Raw genomic sequence first — 18,095 nt, forward strand, 5'->3', positions numbered from 1 at the left:
TAGGTATCTTTAGAGGGATCGCATTAAATCTGTACAATGTTTTGGGGAGTATTGCCATTTTAATTATGTTAATCCTGCCAACCCATGAGCAGGGTATGTGTTTTCATTTCCATGTGTCCTCCCTTATTTCTTGGAGCAGGGTTTTATAGTTTTCTTTGTATAGGTCCTTCATGTCTTTAGTCAAGTTGACTCCAAGATATTTGAGTTTGAATGGGGTTGTTTTCTTTTTTTTCCTTTTTTGTGGTTTTTGGGTCACACCCGGCAGTGCTCAGGGGTTATTCCTGGCTCCATGCTCAGAAATTGCTCCTGGCAGGCACGGGGGACCATATGGGACGCCGGGATTCGAACTGATGACCTGCATGAAAGGCAAATGCCTTACCCCCATGCTATCTCTCCGGCCCCAATTTTCTTAATGTCCATTTCTTCCCTATAATTACTGATGTATAAAAAGGCCACTGATTTCTGTGTGATAATTTTGTAGCCTGCCACATTGCTATATGCACTTATTGTTTCTAGAAGCTTTTTGGTAGAGTCTTTAGGGCTTTCTAAGTAGAGTACCATGTCATCTGCAAACAGTGAGAGCTTGACTTCTTCCTTTCCTATCTGGATTCCCCAGATATCTTTTTCTTGCCTAATCGCATAGCAAGTACTTCCAGTACTATGTTAAAGAGGAGTGGAGAGAGCGGACAGCCTTGTCTTGTACAATAATTTAGAGGACAGGCATTTAGTTTTTCTCCTTTGAGGATAATATTTCCCATTAGCTTGTGGCAAATGGCCTTGACTATATTGAGAAAGGTTCCTTTCATTCCCATCTTGCTGAGAGTTGTGATTAAGAATGGGTGTTGGACCTTATCAAATGCTTTCTCTGTTTCTATTGATACGATTGTGTGGTTTTTATTTTTATTGTTGCTGATGTTATGTATTATGTTGATAGATTTATGGATGTTAAACCATCCTTGCGTTCCTGGGACAAAACCTACTTGTTCATAGTGGATGATCTTCTTCTTTTTTTTTTTTTTTTTTTTGGTTTTTGGGCCACACCCGTTTGACGCTCAGGGGTTACTCCTGGCTATGTGCTCAGAAATTGCCCCTGGCTTGGGGGGACCATATGGGACGCCGGGGGATCGAACCGCGGTCCTTCCTTGGCTAGCGCTTGCAAGGCAGACACCTTACCTCCAGCGCCACCTACCCGGCCCCAAGGATGATCTTCTTGATGAGGCATTGGATCCTGTTTGCCAGTATTTTGTTGAGGATCTTTGCATCTGTGTTCATCAGGGATATTGGTCTGTATTTTCTTTTTTTGGCAGCATCTCTGAAAGGCAACACGTTGTTACCTCCCTTTGTTTTGCAGTGCTGAGGACTGAGTCCAGGGCTTCACGTGTGCAAGGCCAAGAACCCTACCACATAGTGATATTGCTGGCTACAAATTACTCTTGCAAGTCATCTAACAAAGACTGCGGAGATGACTTAAAGGATTGGGCATGTGATTTGCATGTGGGATGCCCACAGTAACCCCCAAACACTTAGCCAAGTATAGCCTCAAATACCTCCATACCCCAAAAGACAAAGCTCATGATATTTACATATGGAAGTATAAAGGTAGTACAAGGCTCAGGTGTTTGCCTTAATTGTGACTAACCCTAATTCAATACCCAGCCAGCACTGCATGATCCCTGAGCAATCTCCAAGCACCATTGAGCATGGCCCAAACTGCCAACCTGTCCCCCCAAATACGATGGAAAGACAGTCCATGTGCATGGGTAGGGAGAAGTAATAAAGTAAAAATATAGTCATTTCTCCAAAAGTAATATACAGATTGAATGCAATATTAATCAAAATTCCAATATTTAAAAAAACAACAAAACAAGTAAGGTTTACATGGGTTTATACAAGACCACCCAGAGCTAAACAATCCTGAGGGGAAAAAAACAAAAGCAAAATGAAGAAATTTTACCTAACTTAAAGTTTGAAGTGACAGGAATTCAAAAAATCACATGGGTCTAAATAACAAAATTTAAAGTCGAGAAATAAAGCCACACACTTAGTGACATTTCATTCAAGACAGAGAAGCCAGTTCTATACAATGAAAAAAAACCTCTTTAACAAATGGTGCTGAGAAAACTGGATAGCTAGATGCAAAAAACTAGATTTGTAGGGGAGTACCCACCCCTACACAAAAGTAAATTCATCATGATAAGACCTAGATTTAAGACTGGAACTAGAAGTACATATGTAGATAACAAGTGAATGCTTCAAAAGTTCAGCATTAGAAATGTCTTTGGAGGTCCTGGGAGATGGTTCATAAGGCTAAATTGCATGTTGGAACACCACAGGTTTATTTTTCCTGATTTGAGTGCTACACTCAATAGTGCTCAGGGATCACTCCTGGTGGTACTCAGTGGATTCTATGTGGTGCCAGGGATCCAACCTGGGTCAGCTGTGTTCAAGTGTCTTCCCCGATGTACTACTATTTCTCAGGCTTCACAGGAACCCTGGTTTAATCCTTGGCACTACCTGTTCCCAAGAGCACCAAAAAAGAAGAAAAGAAGGGAGGGAGGGAAGGAAAGAGGAAGGAAGGAATATAAAGGAAGGGAAGGGAAGGAGGGCTAGAGGGAGGGAGGTAAAAGAGGGAGGGCAGGAGAAAGAGAGGGTTTGGGGAAACGTATCCCAAGTAGCACGGAAAACAAAAATAAAGAAAAAGAATTAGAAGTGCATTAATTTGAAATGCTTTTGTTAAAGAAAGTAAAACATATAGGCTAGAGAGATAGCACAATGGTTAGTGCACTTGCCTTACATGCAACTGAACAGAGTTCGATCTCCAGCATTCCATAGGATCTGCCAGCACCTCTAGGAGTGATTGCTGAGTGTAGAGCCAGAAGTAACCCCTGAACATGCTGGATATGGAACCAAAATAAATAAATAAAAGTGATCTCCCTGTTTCTTAAAAAGAAATAAAAGAAAGTAAAATATAAGAATGAAAAGACAGCCTACTGAAACTATTGCTATCAAATGACCCTGGCTTTATCCTGGCAATGCATATGTACCCCCATGCATGGTCAGGGGTGAGCCCTGAGAAGTGCTGGCTGAGGCCCCAACTCCTCCCCACAAAAAGTCATCATAAAGATATTAGACAAAAGTAACAGAATGAGGGGGACAGGAGAGAGAGCACAGCAGTAGGGCGTTTGCCTTGCATGCAGCCAACCTGGAGGGACTGGTTTGATTCCTGGCATCCCATATTATCCCCCAGCCTGCCAGGGGCGATTTCTGAGTGCAGAGCCAGGAGGACCCCTGAGGTCTGCTGGGTGTGGTCCAGAAACTAAATCAATCACTCAATAAATAGAATTTTCAAAAAAAGTAACAGAATGAGGGACTGTTACATGCAACATGGATAAAACTTGAAAACATTTTAAGTGGAAAAATCTAGAAGATCCAGTATTATAGTTCCACATCCACAAATTATCTATAATAAAAATACTTACAGAGACAGAAAGCAGATAAGATTTTCCCAGGGACTACAGGTAAGGAGAATGGGGAGTCATTGTTGAATAGAGTTTTTGTTTGGGATATTGACAAAATTGAGTAAACAGATAGTGATGGTAACACACTGTTCATGGATCTAATGGCACTAAACTGTACACATAAAATAATTAAAAAAAGGCAAATTTTCCTCTACTTTTTGTTTTGTTGGGGGCCACACCCGGTAATTCTGAGGGTTTGCTCTTGGCTCTGCATTGAAGAATCACTCCTGGCAGGCTTGTAGGGCCAAATTGGATGCTGGAGATCAAATCTTGGTCAGCCACATACAAGTGCTCTACCAATTGAAGAGAAGGTTAACACTCTCGCTTCTGTTTGCCCTCCTGATAAATGAACAAGCTCCCAGTTCGAAGTAGAATATTGACTTCTTCCCAGGACAGGTCATGAAAGCTAGGGAGTAGAGATCAAAAGAGATGGGTGTGTGGGGCCAAGGCTCAGAAGGCCGCTGGGTCTCCAGAGCAGTGGCTCCCAGCAGAGCATTTGCCCATCCCCTGTGGGCTGTTTGAGAGGCATAAGGTCAGCTGTGTCTGCACTTGGGGGTGGCCATTGCACTGTTTACTCAACCTGCCTCTGCTCCGACATGAACTTTCTCCTCTTATGTAAGATAGCCCTCAAGATAACTTCAGTTGTAATCTTCTATAGCTCACAGCATTTACATAACGAATTGGACGGCGGCATTGGGGGCTCCCCTTGAGTTACACAGAAGCCAAAGTGGTGAGTGAGATGGTCAGGACTTAGTGCATACAAGGGAGAGACAGCATTGCATGACCACAGGGACCACAACTATGAAACTTCCATTTTATTTATTTATTTATTTATTTATTTATTTATTTATTTTTGAGGGTGATATGTTAGATATTACTTGGAATTATTTTTATTATTTCATTAATTAAAATTAATTAAATTAATTAGCCATCTACACTCCTATGTTCATTGCAGTGCCATTTACAATAGCCAGAATCTGGAAACAATCCAGGTGCCTGACAACAGATGAGTGGCTAAAGAAAATGTGGTACATCTACATAATGGAATACTATGCAGCTTTTAGGGAAAATGAAGTCATGAAATTTGGATGGATACGAAGACTATCATGCTGAGTGAAATAGAGGGAGAGAGAAAGACACAAAATAGTCTCATTCATCTATGGAATTTGAAAAATAAATGACAGTATGTTTATAAAAATAAAAGACAGTGGTGAGCGCAGTTACAGAAATAACTGCACTAACAACTACCATGACAGTGATAGTGAGAGAGAATGCCTGTAGTGAAGACAGGGAGTGTGGTGGGGAAGGAGGATATACATTTGATGACTGAAACCCCACTATGAACATTTTTATAACCATGATGTTTAAATAAATTATTTTTAAAATAATAAATAAATATATACACGAATACATATTATTCCTTCTAAATGAGACAAAGCAAATATTCTTATATTCAATTAATATAAATTTATTTTTGTTAAAATATAACTATCATGAAGGAAAGAAATTGGTATGAAATTCTTGCTTTATGGTAATGACCATTTTAGTTCTAAGTCCAACCATTTGCTTATACATGAATAGATATGAAAAGTATGGTGCTTAATATTATGAGTCAGGGAGAGATATAGGCATAGAATGATCACACTGTGGTATATAAAAAAGATAACAATAGTAATACCCATAAACAATGGAGAGGAGGGCAAGGAGGACTGGTCCATAGTAGGAACCTTGCCACAAAGGGTAGAAGGAATGCAGTTTGGGCATAGAAAGGACTATTATGGCAATGATAGTTTTTAAATAATGATCAATCTGGATAAGACTTTGATACTGTTCAGTTTGGGGCTTGTGACTAACAGAATAAAATTTTGTTTTGATTTAAAAAAAAGAACTTGATACTGAAAGGAAGTAAAGTCATATGCATGATATCCCTTCTGTAACAATATTGCAAAGTGCATTACCTGAAAGGAAAACAAGGAGAGAGAGAGAGAGGAGAAGAGAGTATTTGGCATCAAGGGAAGTGGGTGAAGGGGAGGGGAAAATGGGCATGGAGGCATCAAATGTGCATAATTGAAGAGATAGGTGTTGGAAAACTGCATAACTGAAACTCAGTCATGACCAACTTTATAACTCTATCATGGTGATTCAATTCAATTTCTTTAATCAAAAATGTCTTTCTAGAGGCATTCAATTCTTCTACATTTTACCAATTCCTATCAGTTTTTCTGTGCTCATTCTTAGCCATATGTTTTTGCATCCACATCATTATTTTATATCAATATGTACCAGATTCATTTCTTATAAAACCATGTCAGAGTAGTAATTTTTTCGAATAGGAAACTCCTCTTTTAGATGAAGACAGCAGTACTGGACTGGGACATGTTGTACCATCCCAGTGTCTATAACAATGAGTCAAGGGTTGGAATTTCACAGATTTGGCAGATTAAGCCCTCCATACAACCCCTGGGAACGGCAGCAAGTCAGCAAGGGTGGCTAACTGGGAGCATCCCACAGTGCGGACACTAATCCCAGGGAAAGCAAAAACTTAAGAGCTGGAATCCAGTTTGCCCAGTGATGCCCCAGGCACGTAATGAGCTATTAGTGCCTAGAGCCTCTTTCCTATTAGAGGCGTAGCCTGAAATCAGACCCCACCTCCCCACTTCCCCCATTCTCTGAGCGAATAATTCCCTTACAAAATAGCCTGGGGTGTTCAACCCACTTCCTCCTGTCTTCTCTTCAGGGGAGAGGGAGAGCAGCTGCTTGGGGTAGTTGGGCAGGGATCCCTACTCCACTCCAGTGATCTAGACCATTGATTGCTTACAGCTAGATCCAAAGAAGGGGGTGAGGAACAAGAGGCAGGAAAGTGGTTCAATGTCTCCTGCCTGGCTTAACCCCGACCCCCACAGTGTCTCTTTTCTGGCCTTACCACTCCCCCGCCCCCCAACAATCTACTACGCATACACACACTTCTCTACAACAGTATCTTTCCTGGTTTAATCCCTACTCCTCCACACACCAGTATTTCCTTCCTGGTTTAATCCCTACCCCCACACATGATTCCCTACACATACAGTCTCTTACACATGTCTCAGGACTCAGTCCTTACTCCCCCCCCACAGTATCCTGTGCATATATAGTCTCCTACACACACATGCATCCACATATACACAGAATCCTATATTCAGTGTCTCCTTCCTGGTTCAGTTCCAACTGCCCTATGCACTATCTTCCCTACCATCGACACCATTTCTTACACCTGCATGCATTTGTATATAGTCAGTCTCCCTACGTGAACAGTGTCTCCTTCCTAGCTTCAGTGCAACCTCCAAACACAAACACACTTGAGCAAGCACGTGCACACATACACACCCTCTGTAGACACACACACTCAACACACACACACTCACACACACAAACACACACACACACACACCTCCCTCTCTGGTCTCACTCCCAGATGACTCTGGGCCTCAGCCAGTCTGAAGGCCCTGACTCATATTTCCTATATGAGTCCTTATGTAACAGCAAGATTTCTGCGCCATCAAGCTGGTACTTGCTTGGACACAGACTGCTCCAGGGCCAGGTATCCCGAGGTCAGCAAGGGTCTAAGGACTGGGCTGTTCAAGGAGAGCTCTGTATACATCCAGGAGAAATGTTTGGTCTGTTTAGGGGTATGTGCCAGGCCACAGAAGTGATCCCCTGACCCCCAAGCTCTGCAGCACATTTCAGCAAGCCATTGAGCTGCTTGCTATGGGCTTCAGTGTGATTTGGGTAGGCGGTAAGAGGCAGGGGATCTGAATTCCCTCTTATTTCTTGATTTGCCCTGGCAGAAAGATTTACTCGAAGCAGGGCTGGTCCTATTTATTTATTTAGTTTAGTTTTAAGGTCACACTCGGTGGTGCTCAGGGCTTATTCCTGGCTCTATGCTTAGGGATCATTCCTGGCAGGGCTTGGGGGACCATGAGGGGTACTGGGGATTGAACCCATGAAGACTGCATGCAAAGAAAGTGCTTTCTTTGCTATACTGTCCCTCTGGTCCCTGAAGGGAGCTGTTTTCAGGGAAGGCCCCTGAAGAGCCAGTTCCTAGCATGTTCTCCATGAAGTTTCGAAATCCTCAGTTTCGAAATCCTCAGACTGGCTTTAACTGTCTTCCCAGTGTACTCAGGAGTTAATATTGTGCATGTGAGCCCCCAGTAAAGTGGTGATTGCTGGATTCTATGGCATATTTCCATAAAAGCTATGGAGTGGTCCCATTTAACTCATATTCCATTCCCTCAGCACTTGTATCTAGATCAGTTGATTAGCTACTTCTCTTCCTTTGCCTTTGCAGACTGTGCCTGTCCACGGACAGCTCATAGTTGGGAATGCTGTTCTCTAGTCCAGGAGAAAGAGCAACATGGGGTGTAAGGAGGTGGCATGGAAAGAGACTCTATTTGTACCTCAAGCTTAGACTTCCTGTATCCCTAGATAAACTCAAGAGTACCACACTCTCAAGAATAAATATCACTTTGGACCTCCCAGTTCCTCTGTATCACAACCAGAATTCAGTGAAAATTAGGAAGTTTTGTGGGGGGGGGGGCGGTAAGGTGGAGATGCAGAATTTCCCTTTCATGAGACCTCTCTTCCAGGTAGGCTTCAAGCCTGTCTTCTCCCTACCACCACCCCAACCTCTTTCAGTTCAATCATCAGGCATAATAAAGAGAAATAAAACCTCTGCTCAGTCATAAACCAACATAGTCTTCCTACCCAGGTGCCCAGATAAATGAATAATGGCCACACTCCATTTAGCCTTCTACTGAGCAACCAAGCACTTCAGTTAATTGCTTCAACAGTTATTGGCCAAGGGTCTGCAATTGATCGAGTCCTCCCCACCCTGTTTTGAATGCCTGTCTTGCTAGATACTCTGAAAGACTGAGGAGGCAGAGGCCAAGATTGTGGGACACGAAGCATATAGCTCAGGAAGTGGAACTTCTAGCACACAAGGCTTGAAACAAAGCAGTCCCTTGACAGAAAGGACTAAAGGTTACTGCTCCCTAGTCCCTGTGTCTGCCTGTCCGGAACTTGGGCGCTGCCTCATGCCAACAAGGAAGGGAGAGTCCCTTTATGGCAGTGACTTCCAGCAGGGCATTCAAGATGGGTCGGCTATGGCAAGATGGAATCAGCAGTAGGCTGTCTGATTGGAAGACCACAAGGGAACATTGCCAGCTAGCAAGGCTCATGGGGGACAGTGGCTGGCCATGGGGTAGGGACAGAGAGTACTTTCCATTCTTGTAGGGATGGACTGGAAGTTTTAGCAACAAGAAAGTCTCACTCTTGGCTTTCTGAAGTCGCCTCTTTCTAATTTGGGACCAGTTGACCCCAATTCCCTTTTTAAGTATTTTGTTTGGCGGGACACTGCTGGTGGTACTCTGGAGACTCTGTGGTTCTAGGGAGCAGACCTGGCACACCCATTTGCAAACTATTCAGCATTTACAAATTCTTGGCCTAACTGATGATTTATTTTGCCTTGGTCCCATACCCAGTAGTGCTTAATTAGGACTTACCTCTGTGCTTAAGGAATATTAATGGCCAGGCTTAGGGGACCTTAAGTGGGGAGTGTAAATCTGGGTCATCCACATACAAGACAAGTGCCTTAACATCCTGTACTATCTTTCCAGATCATGCACAGCCCCTTGAGTCATCTCCCTGGTTCCCCACTTAGATTCTTTGCAGAGATCTGGCCTTCCCCTAAGTTAGTTAGATAACTTCAGGGCCCAGAAGAAGGAAGGCGACCTGCTGGGTGCCTAAAGAAAAAACCCTACTAGATCCAGGAAGGTTAATCTTGGGAGTGAAAAGGAAAACTGATGTGGGGTGTTGGGGTGAGTCTTCATGTCTTTGCACATCTAGCATGGGCTACAGGGACCCTTCTGAGAAAGCTGGGCCAGTCCAGGTTCTGCCATGTCCAAGTCAGCAGTGTTGTTTTCACTGTGCCTGAACCTTAGTTTAAGACCTTTGGTTTTCTCTTTCTCTTTTCTTTCCTTTCCTTTTCCTTTCCTTTCCTTTTCTTTCCTTTCCTTTCCTTTCCTTTCCTTTCCTTTCCTTTCCTTTCCTTTCCTTTCCTTTCCTTTCCTTTCCTTCTCCTTCTCCTTCTCCTTCTCCTTCTCCTTCTCCTTCTCCTTCTCCTTCTCCTTCTCCTTCTCCTTCTCCTTCTCCTTCTCCTTCTCCTTCTCCTTCTCCTTCTTCCTCTCCTCTCCTTTTCCTTTTCCTTTCCTTTTCTTTCTTTCTTTCTCTCTCTCTCTCTTTCTTTCTTTCTTTTTCTTTCTTTCTTTCTTTCTTTTCTTTCTTTCTTTCTTTCTTTCTTTCTCTCTTTTTTCTCTCTCCTTTCTTTCTTTCTTTCTTTCTCTTTCTTTCTCTCTTCTTTCTCTCTTTCTCTCTTTCTTTCTTTTTTCTTTCTTTCTTTCTTTCTTCTTTCTCTCTCTTTCTTTCTCTCTCTCTTTCTTTCTTTCTCTCTCTCCCTTCTTTCTTTCTTTCTTTTTTTCTTTCTTTTTCTTCTTTCTTTCTTTCTTTCTTTCTTTCTTTCTTTCTTTTCTTTCTTTCTTTCTTTCTTTCTTTCTTTCTTCCTTCCTTCCTTCCTTCCTTCCTTCCTTCCTTCCTTTCTTTCTTTCTTTCTTTCTTTCTTTCTTTCTTTTCTTTCTTTCTTTCTTTCTTTCTTCTTTCTCTCTTTCTTTCTTCTTTCTCTCTCTTTCTCTCTCTCTCTCTCTTTCTTTCTTTCTTTCTTTCTTTCTTTCTTTCTTTCTTTCTTTCTTTCTTTCTTTCTTTCTTTCTTTATCTTTCTTTCTTTCTTTTCTCTTCTCCTTCCTCCCTCCCTCCTTCACTCCTTACTCCCTTGCTTCCTGTTTGGGACACTCTCAGCAGTGCTCAGGACTTATTGCTGGTTCTACCTTAGGCTTTGGAGCTATCCAAGTTTTTGCCTGATGTACTATTGCTCTAACTTTAGAGATTTCTTTCTAAATGTGCTACAAAGCAGGCCAAAGGGCAGGACTGTAGAATCATATGGGAGTCTCAAGCTGATAGGAAAGGATACAGGTGTCCAAAGGAAACAAAAAGGTCCCTTGAAATTAGAGGGTGCCTGTTGTGTTTAGTGCTCCACCCTAGATTTCTGAGTTTCTCTCACATAGCATCCTGGTTCTCCTATATCCAATTCTACCTAAAATACCCATATTTAATATTTTCTGCTTACTTTCTAGGCTTCAAATTCAACCTTAAGCACTGTTGATACAAAAGGACATACATTCAAGGCAGTGTCACAACTTTTATGGAGTAGTCAGGAGATGGGGGAGATAGTTCCCCAGTAATAATCACCATGAAGGTTCTTTTATAGACTAGTTTAAGTGCCAGGGGTAGATGGAGTCAAGTGTGTCTGACAAAGTAGAGCAAAGGATCAGACAAGACTTCCTGAGGAAGTGATACATGAGTGAAAAATATATAATGTTAAAACTAGCCTCTTCAGACCCTAGCCAAAGGAGACCTTTTTTGTTTGGGCATCCAATCCTGGCAGTGCTCAGGGATTACTCCTGTTTATCTGCTTGGAGATCACTCTTGGCAGAGCTAAAGAACCCTTTGGGGTGTTGGAGATAGAATCCAGGTTCAAGACTAGCACCCTACCTGCTGTCCTAGCTCTGCAGCTCTGAAGACTATTTTAGAGAGAGGGCTTTCTAAAGAAGCTTAGAAGCCATACCAGGGAGGAAGTTGCTTACACCTTAGGAAATTTCTTCAAGCCATGAGTGAATAGCTGGCCCAAGAAGAAAACTGACATTTTGACAAGAGGAAGAGATGAATTTGAAGCCCAGATGGCCACTAATACTGAATGTCATCCTTTGCTAAAAATAGTTGATGACTGTATGGAAATGTGTAATGCTGGCCCCCGTACCAGTGATAAAGAGGGGATAGTCTGTGAGGAGGAAAATTTGTTTTGTAAGTCATTTGTTGTAAAGAAAAATAGAGAGAAAAGTTAGTCTAGTGAATAGGGCACTTGTCTTGCACACAGCCCACCTGAATTTCAACTCCCACACCCCCATATGGTTCTCTGAAAAATGCCAGGAGCTGTCTCTGAAGAAGAGCCAGGAATATGTTTTGTGTACCGCCATATATGACCCAAACATGTATATGGGAAGGGTCATCTGGCCTTTCTCTGTCACTGAAGGCACAGTTTCAAGCTGCAGTTCTGTCTGCTGCCTGAAGGGGTACGTTTTCTGGACTACAAGTGTCAGATCTTTCTCCAGGCTGAAAAACAGCCTAAATGCAAAAAGGGAAGGGAGGTTCCCTGAGAGGGGCAAAGAATTGGATCACAGGGCTCCATGGAGCCTTCCTTTTACAGTGCTTATTCCCAGCCTGAAGGTGGGTGGGGTTTCCATGTGATCCAGGGAAATCTGAGAGGGAATGGTTGAGATAGAGCCCACCAAATGTGTTGAGTCAACAGGAGAGTAACCTGGGACTTAGTGATGTGGGGCCCATGCTAAAGGAATTCAGATGATGGATCACAAAGAACGCTGAGGGTGCAGCACGGTGGCGTGAGAAAACAGGTTGATCAACGAATAAAAGAAAGTCACAAAGTCACAACTGAGAGAGGGTGACTGGCTGTTTCTCAATCTCTCAGAACAGAACAAGAGGAAACAGGCCTAGACTGTACCATAAAATACTTAGATTAGATAGCAGGGAGAACTTCCTGAATGTACAAATTCAGACAGTATGAAATTACCGAGGGAGATAGGACACCAAATATGAATGTGGGGGAGGTGCCACCAGCCATCATTAGGGAAAGCAGAGGAGCCAGAAACAAGTATTTATATAAGGAAAGGGAAAGCACCTACATGTGGTAAGGTGAGAGTGTTTGTAGGAAAACACTTCCACAATAAACACACGTGTGAAATACCTGGAACATTAACTTGATTTTCTCTTCCTGGAGCTGAAAGGGTGTAGGAAAGAAACAAAGAGTGGTGAACCCTGTTAGGGAAATAACTACAGTAAAAACTAGCATGACAATGTGGAAGGAAGGAAGGAAGGAAGGAAGGAAGGAAGGAAGGAAGGAAGGAAGGAAGGAAGGAAGGAAGGAAAGAGGGAAGGAAGGAAAGAGGGAAGGAAGGAAGGAAGGAAGGAAGGAAGGAAGGAAGGAAGGAAGGAAGGAAGGAAGGAAGGAAGGAAGGAGAATACCTGTCACGAATACAGGCAGGGGTGGGGAGGAGGAGGGGGCATTGGTGGTGGGAAGGTTGCACTGGTGAAGGAGGGTATTCTGTTTATGACTGAAACCCAACTATAATCATGCTTGTAATCATGGGGATTAAAGATTTTATATATTAGAAACGGATCAAAGAAACTTTATTAAGAGTTGTTTTGTATAGCTTTTAGACTTTGAATTGCACGACCAAATTCGCTTCCCATTCTGTACAGTGGTGAAAGATGCTCACCACCACGATTTATGGAGGAAAATTTCTCCTGCCGCACATACAATGAAGAGGAGACATAGGCAGGAGCCCTTTGGCAGTAAACTTGCAATAGAGTGGTGGTGTAGACAGACCTAGAATAATAATTCAACAAAAAGCTCTGTTATTTTAGTAGATCATAGTTGAGGAAAGCTGCAAGAAGCTGCAAGAACACAGGCTAAAGAAGCTTTCCCCAGAATTAGGAAGTCTGCAAACACATAAGCCATCTTGTTGCCCCCTTGGTCATTGCTTGTGCCCTTGTGAGAGGGATTCCTGTCCCAGATTTGAAGTGAGGAAGGCAGAGTGACCCCAATTGCTCTGAAAATGGTATGTTGTGGAGATGGAACAGTCTCCAGCTTACTGGGACCCTCAGGAGCAAAATCCCAGAACAGATTTTCTCATTGTCAAGATCACGACATTGATTTAGGGAGAGTGACTCTATAAAGGCCCATCCTGTCCTAACAAAAAGCTAAAAATCAGAATCAGAAATACTTTGAAAAACTTTGTTGAAGTTCCCCATTCAACAGAGTGAATGTCGAGGAAGACAATAAAAAACACTCTAACATGGCCAGATTTTCAAAATGTTCTTGATCTGCTTTTTACGTAAGAAGCTTTGCTACTCTGCCCTCATATTAGCTGCAAGGAGCACCAAAAGCTTTTAAGCTGGAACCTTGTCTTAGAGAGACAGTGCCTCATTCTAGCTCCTTCCTCCTCCAAAGAGTAGGAAGTTGGATTGGGCTTGACTCCCCAAAAAACAGAAGTCAAAAGAAGGGGTTTATGTCAGACTATCATGGCCAGGCTCTGCATCTTGAGTAACTACTTTCCAAGACCCGTTTCCTCCTATAGAAAGTGATGGAAGTATGATTTAGTCTAGTTAAGGGGAAAAATGAAAAGGAAAGCCTTAATGAGTATCATGAAGCCAGTCAAATGTGTAATGAGACCACCAAAAGATCATCTAAAGAGAGAGTGCAGTGGGTAGGGTGCTTGACTTACAGATGGTTGACCCAGGTTTGATTCCTGGTATCTCATATGGTCCCACGAGCCCATCAGGAGCAATTCCTGAGTGCAGAGCCAGGAATAATCCATAACCACTCATGGGTGTGACCCAAAAACTAAGAATCAGTGGTAGAACATTTGCTTTGTATGCATGAGGCCTCGAGTTCAATCCCTGGTACCACAGATACACATATAAAGTGCCAGATAGTTCAGAGGTTAAAGTGTTTGCCTTGCAACATGGAGCTGACTTTAGTTCAGTTCCTGGCACTGGAACTGCATAGGATCCTCCAAAACCCACCCAGAATGATTTGAGAGCAAAGCCAGGAGAAAGCCAGGAGTAAACCTTAAGTTTACTCCTGATATGGGCCACCTGATATAGGCCCAAACCCCAAAAAAGTCTGACTCTGATCTCTAACTTACACTCTCTCCCCACCCACATCTTTCATCAATACCCTAGTCCATTTTTCCCATTGCATCATAATCATATCAATCATAGAGCCATCCTTGTCCTGCCCTGAGCTTGGTTGACATTGCAGCCAGTCTAGCCCATCCCAGCCTACTGAGGTGACTTTTTTCTTCACAGTCAGGTGTGTATGCCAGAGAGAGAACCCAATGCCTTTTACAGAAGAGAGAGCCAGAGACAGAGAGAGAATGAGAAGGAAAGGGAGAAGAGAGGAGAGGAGAGGAGAGGAGAGGAGAGGAGAGGAGAGGAGAGGAGGAGGAGAGGAGAGGGGAGGGGGAGAGGGAGGGGAGGGGAGGGGAGGGTAGGGGAGGGGAGGGGAAGGGGAGGGGAGGGGGAGGGGAGGGGAGGGGAGGGGGGGAGGGGAGGGGAAGTGGGGAGGGGAGGAGAGGAGAGGAGAGGAGAGGAGAGGAGAGGAGAGGAGAGGAGAGGAGAGGAGAGGAGAGGAGAGGAAGGAGCAAAAACCCTTTGCTTTTCACTCCAGTTTAGCAGGCTCAGTTTTGACCAGAGAACCAAACCCACAGAAGCCCAATAGCTTGCATGTCTAGCTTAAAAGTAAAGAGTTCAAAATGTGGTGAGACTGGAATAATCCTTTAGAACCCGAGGTTCCCTTCCCTGGATGGTGGCTCAGACCTTTTGCTTGAACCAGCATCTGAGCCAGGGAATGCCAGGGCTCTAAAGGTTTGGGGCTCCTGTAGCCATTTGGAGGAAACTGAGGCCTGGGGATTTGTTTTCTGCTCCAAAGCAAGCAGCCAATCATTTTGCCTCTGGAAAAAAAGCCACATCTCCTGATTCTCTGATCCAATAGTCTTCCGACTGCTCAGTCTCTTTCTAGTTGGCTGTGTCTATCCCAACCCAGTAGGTACACAATAGCTCCATGCCAGTAACCTGGCTGGGATCCCCCTGCTACCAAAAATTGGTGATGGTATTTGGGGCGAGAGTTTGATTTTCTTTAATGCAATTGACCGGTGGTTTGGGTGTTACAGAGCCCCAGCCCTGGAATCTTGCTTCTGCTCAAGCTGGGGCTGCCTGCCACAGCCACAGTCATGCAAGAGGGACAGAGAGGCCTGCTGTTAGGGTTGGAAATGAAATCAATTGCTGAAACATTGGTCTTTTTGAAAGTTCCAACCACAGGGGCTGGCTGGCAGAGCTGCCGTCTGGGCTCCCCCAGAGGATCCAGCCCTCCCCTTCAGTCTGGGACTTAGTTTCAGAAGCTGGCCTGGCTGGCCAGCCACTGCAGAAAATCTGGAGAGCAGCACTTTCCTCTGTAGCTCCAGCCTGCCCTCAGAGCCGGGGAGACCCCAAGGCACTCAGGGCCAGGAACCTGGAAACTTCCTCCTGCCTCCTCTGCTGAGCCAGTCCACGCTGGCCTTGAGGCTCTCAGAGCACTTTGCTCTCAGACCTGGAAAAGACTTCTCAGTTTTCCTGCCCTAGTCGGGCAGCTAGTGAGAGCGAGCTAGGAGGGCAGAGAGTGAGAGAAGGAGTAGGAGGGACCCAACACTTGCCCTGCCTCACAAGCTTCTTCAAGCAGCAAGCAGTAGCAAGATGAAGGTGAAAAGGTTGGAGGAATCCCAGTTCTTGGAGGAACCCCAATTTGGGGAGGATCCTGAGTTTATAGAAGAGGTGCTATTCCTGGAGGAACTGCAGCTTGATGTGGCTGAAAGTGGGCCCTGTTTGGATCCAGAGGATCTGGGTTCAAGTCCTGACTTTGCCACCAGACTGATGTTGGAGCTTGAGTAAGTAACCTCTTGGCCATCTTTAGACTGTCTTTTTTACGTACAAATTGGGTGCAATGGGGGGGGGGAAACGGTGGTGGCTAGGGTCTCTTCCAACTTAGATATTTGGTAAAGCTCTACCTCTTACTTAAAGACTTCATCAGGCTGTGGGTAGAGACATGGGACTTGAATAAGTGTTTGGACTTTAGAGTGTGGGAACTGTGGGAAAGGATTCCCCCTGAACAACTGAAGGGAAGAAAGTGGTCCAGGATGAGTAGAACATTAGGACAGCCTTTTAAAGCTCAAGAATTATATGCTTGGAGTAAGAACCAGGATGTTTATGGGGGTACACATAGTGCAAAAGTTGATCAGCAACTTGACCAAATGTCTTTCAACATCTACTTCTGCCTCCAAACAGGTATTCAGCCCAAACTGGATCGCTTTGGTTCTTAAAGAATACTTTGGTTGGTATTGTTCATTGAATGAGTGGGGAGGATTTTCAGGCCTAGGATCCAGATTTATATCAGAGTTTCAAGAAGAGAGACTATATTTTCCTTAAACACTTACTTTTTTGGTAAAGCACCACACCCATTCCTGCTCGACACAGTCCAGGGCTTGATAATAGCATGACTTTCTATATATTGCCTACTTCTCTCCCTACCCCAAAAGGAACAGTTGAGCTACCAGAAACCAGTCTGTTGTTGAGTGGTGGTGTTTAGTACATTCCACTCCCCCACCAACCCATAAAACTACCCACTTCAATAAGTTGGGTGATAAGATGATAAGTTATACATTTTTGTAGATGACACTTCATGAATTCAGTATTTCTATCTACAATGGGCATGAACACTTGGTGCTCTCTGTGACCTATATTTTGTTCTTTGTGTTCTCTGCCAGATATTTTTTTAATTTTTATTGAGACCAATGTGAATGACAAGTCTTTCACAGTTATATTGAAGGTACACAGTGACAGTGAATTAGGGCCATTCCCACCACCAATGATGACCTCCATCCACCACTGATCCCAGCATGCATACTATGCCTCCACCCTTTAGCACCTGGGCTGCTGGTGTAACAATTCCCTTTTGATGGATAGCTTGTTGTGGTTTGGGTCTCTTGATTCTATTGTCATTAAGTTTCAGTTGGATATTTGAAGTCTGATCATTTTTATTTCCACTCAGTGCTCATGAGACTACTTTAGCCCTGATACCATTAACTTGCCAGCCAAGTCTTTCCCAGTTCTTCTACTGCAGAGATAATGGGTGTAGAAACTTAGCAGGACAGGAATGCCCCCCGGGCCCCAACCTCTCAAGCGCCTGCCACCACCTTTGAGCCTACACCCTCAGTACAGCATGTTCTGTCCCCATCCCATGGTTCTCTTGTTCTTGGCTCAGCTCAGTTCTAGAAGCATCATTTCTAGGATCTTGTTATCAACCCTACATTTCTTCAAGGTTGTAAGGGAAGAGTCTTATCCTACAAACAGTGTTCTTCTGTAAGTCTTTGTGAGTGCTGGATGTGGAGATGCCAAAAAGGGGGAGAGGAGAGGAAGATAGGCCAGGAGGAAGCTTATCTGAAGGAGGGAAGAGGGGTGGTCTGGAGTAGGGTCCATTGAGCCATCCTCCACCCATTAGAGATTGCACTTTGAAAGAGACAAAGCCTCCTAGAAGGTCTGCATGGTCTTTGCACATTATCCAGTGTTTTTGCAAGCAGCTTGCAACTTTGGGCCCTTACCTAGTTTGTTTATCCACCCCAGGTGGTCTCAGGTGAGGCTTATCTGCCCTAGAAAGTGGCTCTCTCTGAGTAGTGGGAGTCTAAGCCAGTTGATTAGAACTCTCCTCCTCTGCTCCATCTCCCTCTATTTTTCTTTTTTTCCCTCTGTTTTTCTTAAGGACTTTGTTTACAGAAATCTGAGAACATATCTGTTAGACTGGAAGTGGCTGAGTTGGGTCGT

General features: G+C 43.9%; 1 protein-coding gene across 1 annotated transcript in view; it reads left to right on the top strand.

The window, feature by feature from the left end:
- Positions 1-18,095, top strand: part of LOC125999072 (eukaryotic translation initiation factor 5A-1-like) — a 179,173-nt gene that overhangs the window by 20,577 nt on the left and 140,501 nt on the right.

Source organism: Suncus etruscus, chromosome X (assembly GCF_024139225.1).
Source record: "Suncus etruscus isolate mSunEtr1 chromosome X, mSunEtr1.pri.cur, whole genome shotgun sequence".
Lineage (NCBI taxonomy): Eukaryota > Metazoa > Chordata > Mammalia > Eulipotyphla > Soricidae > Suncus > Suncus etruscus.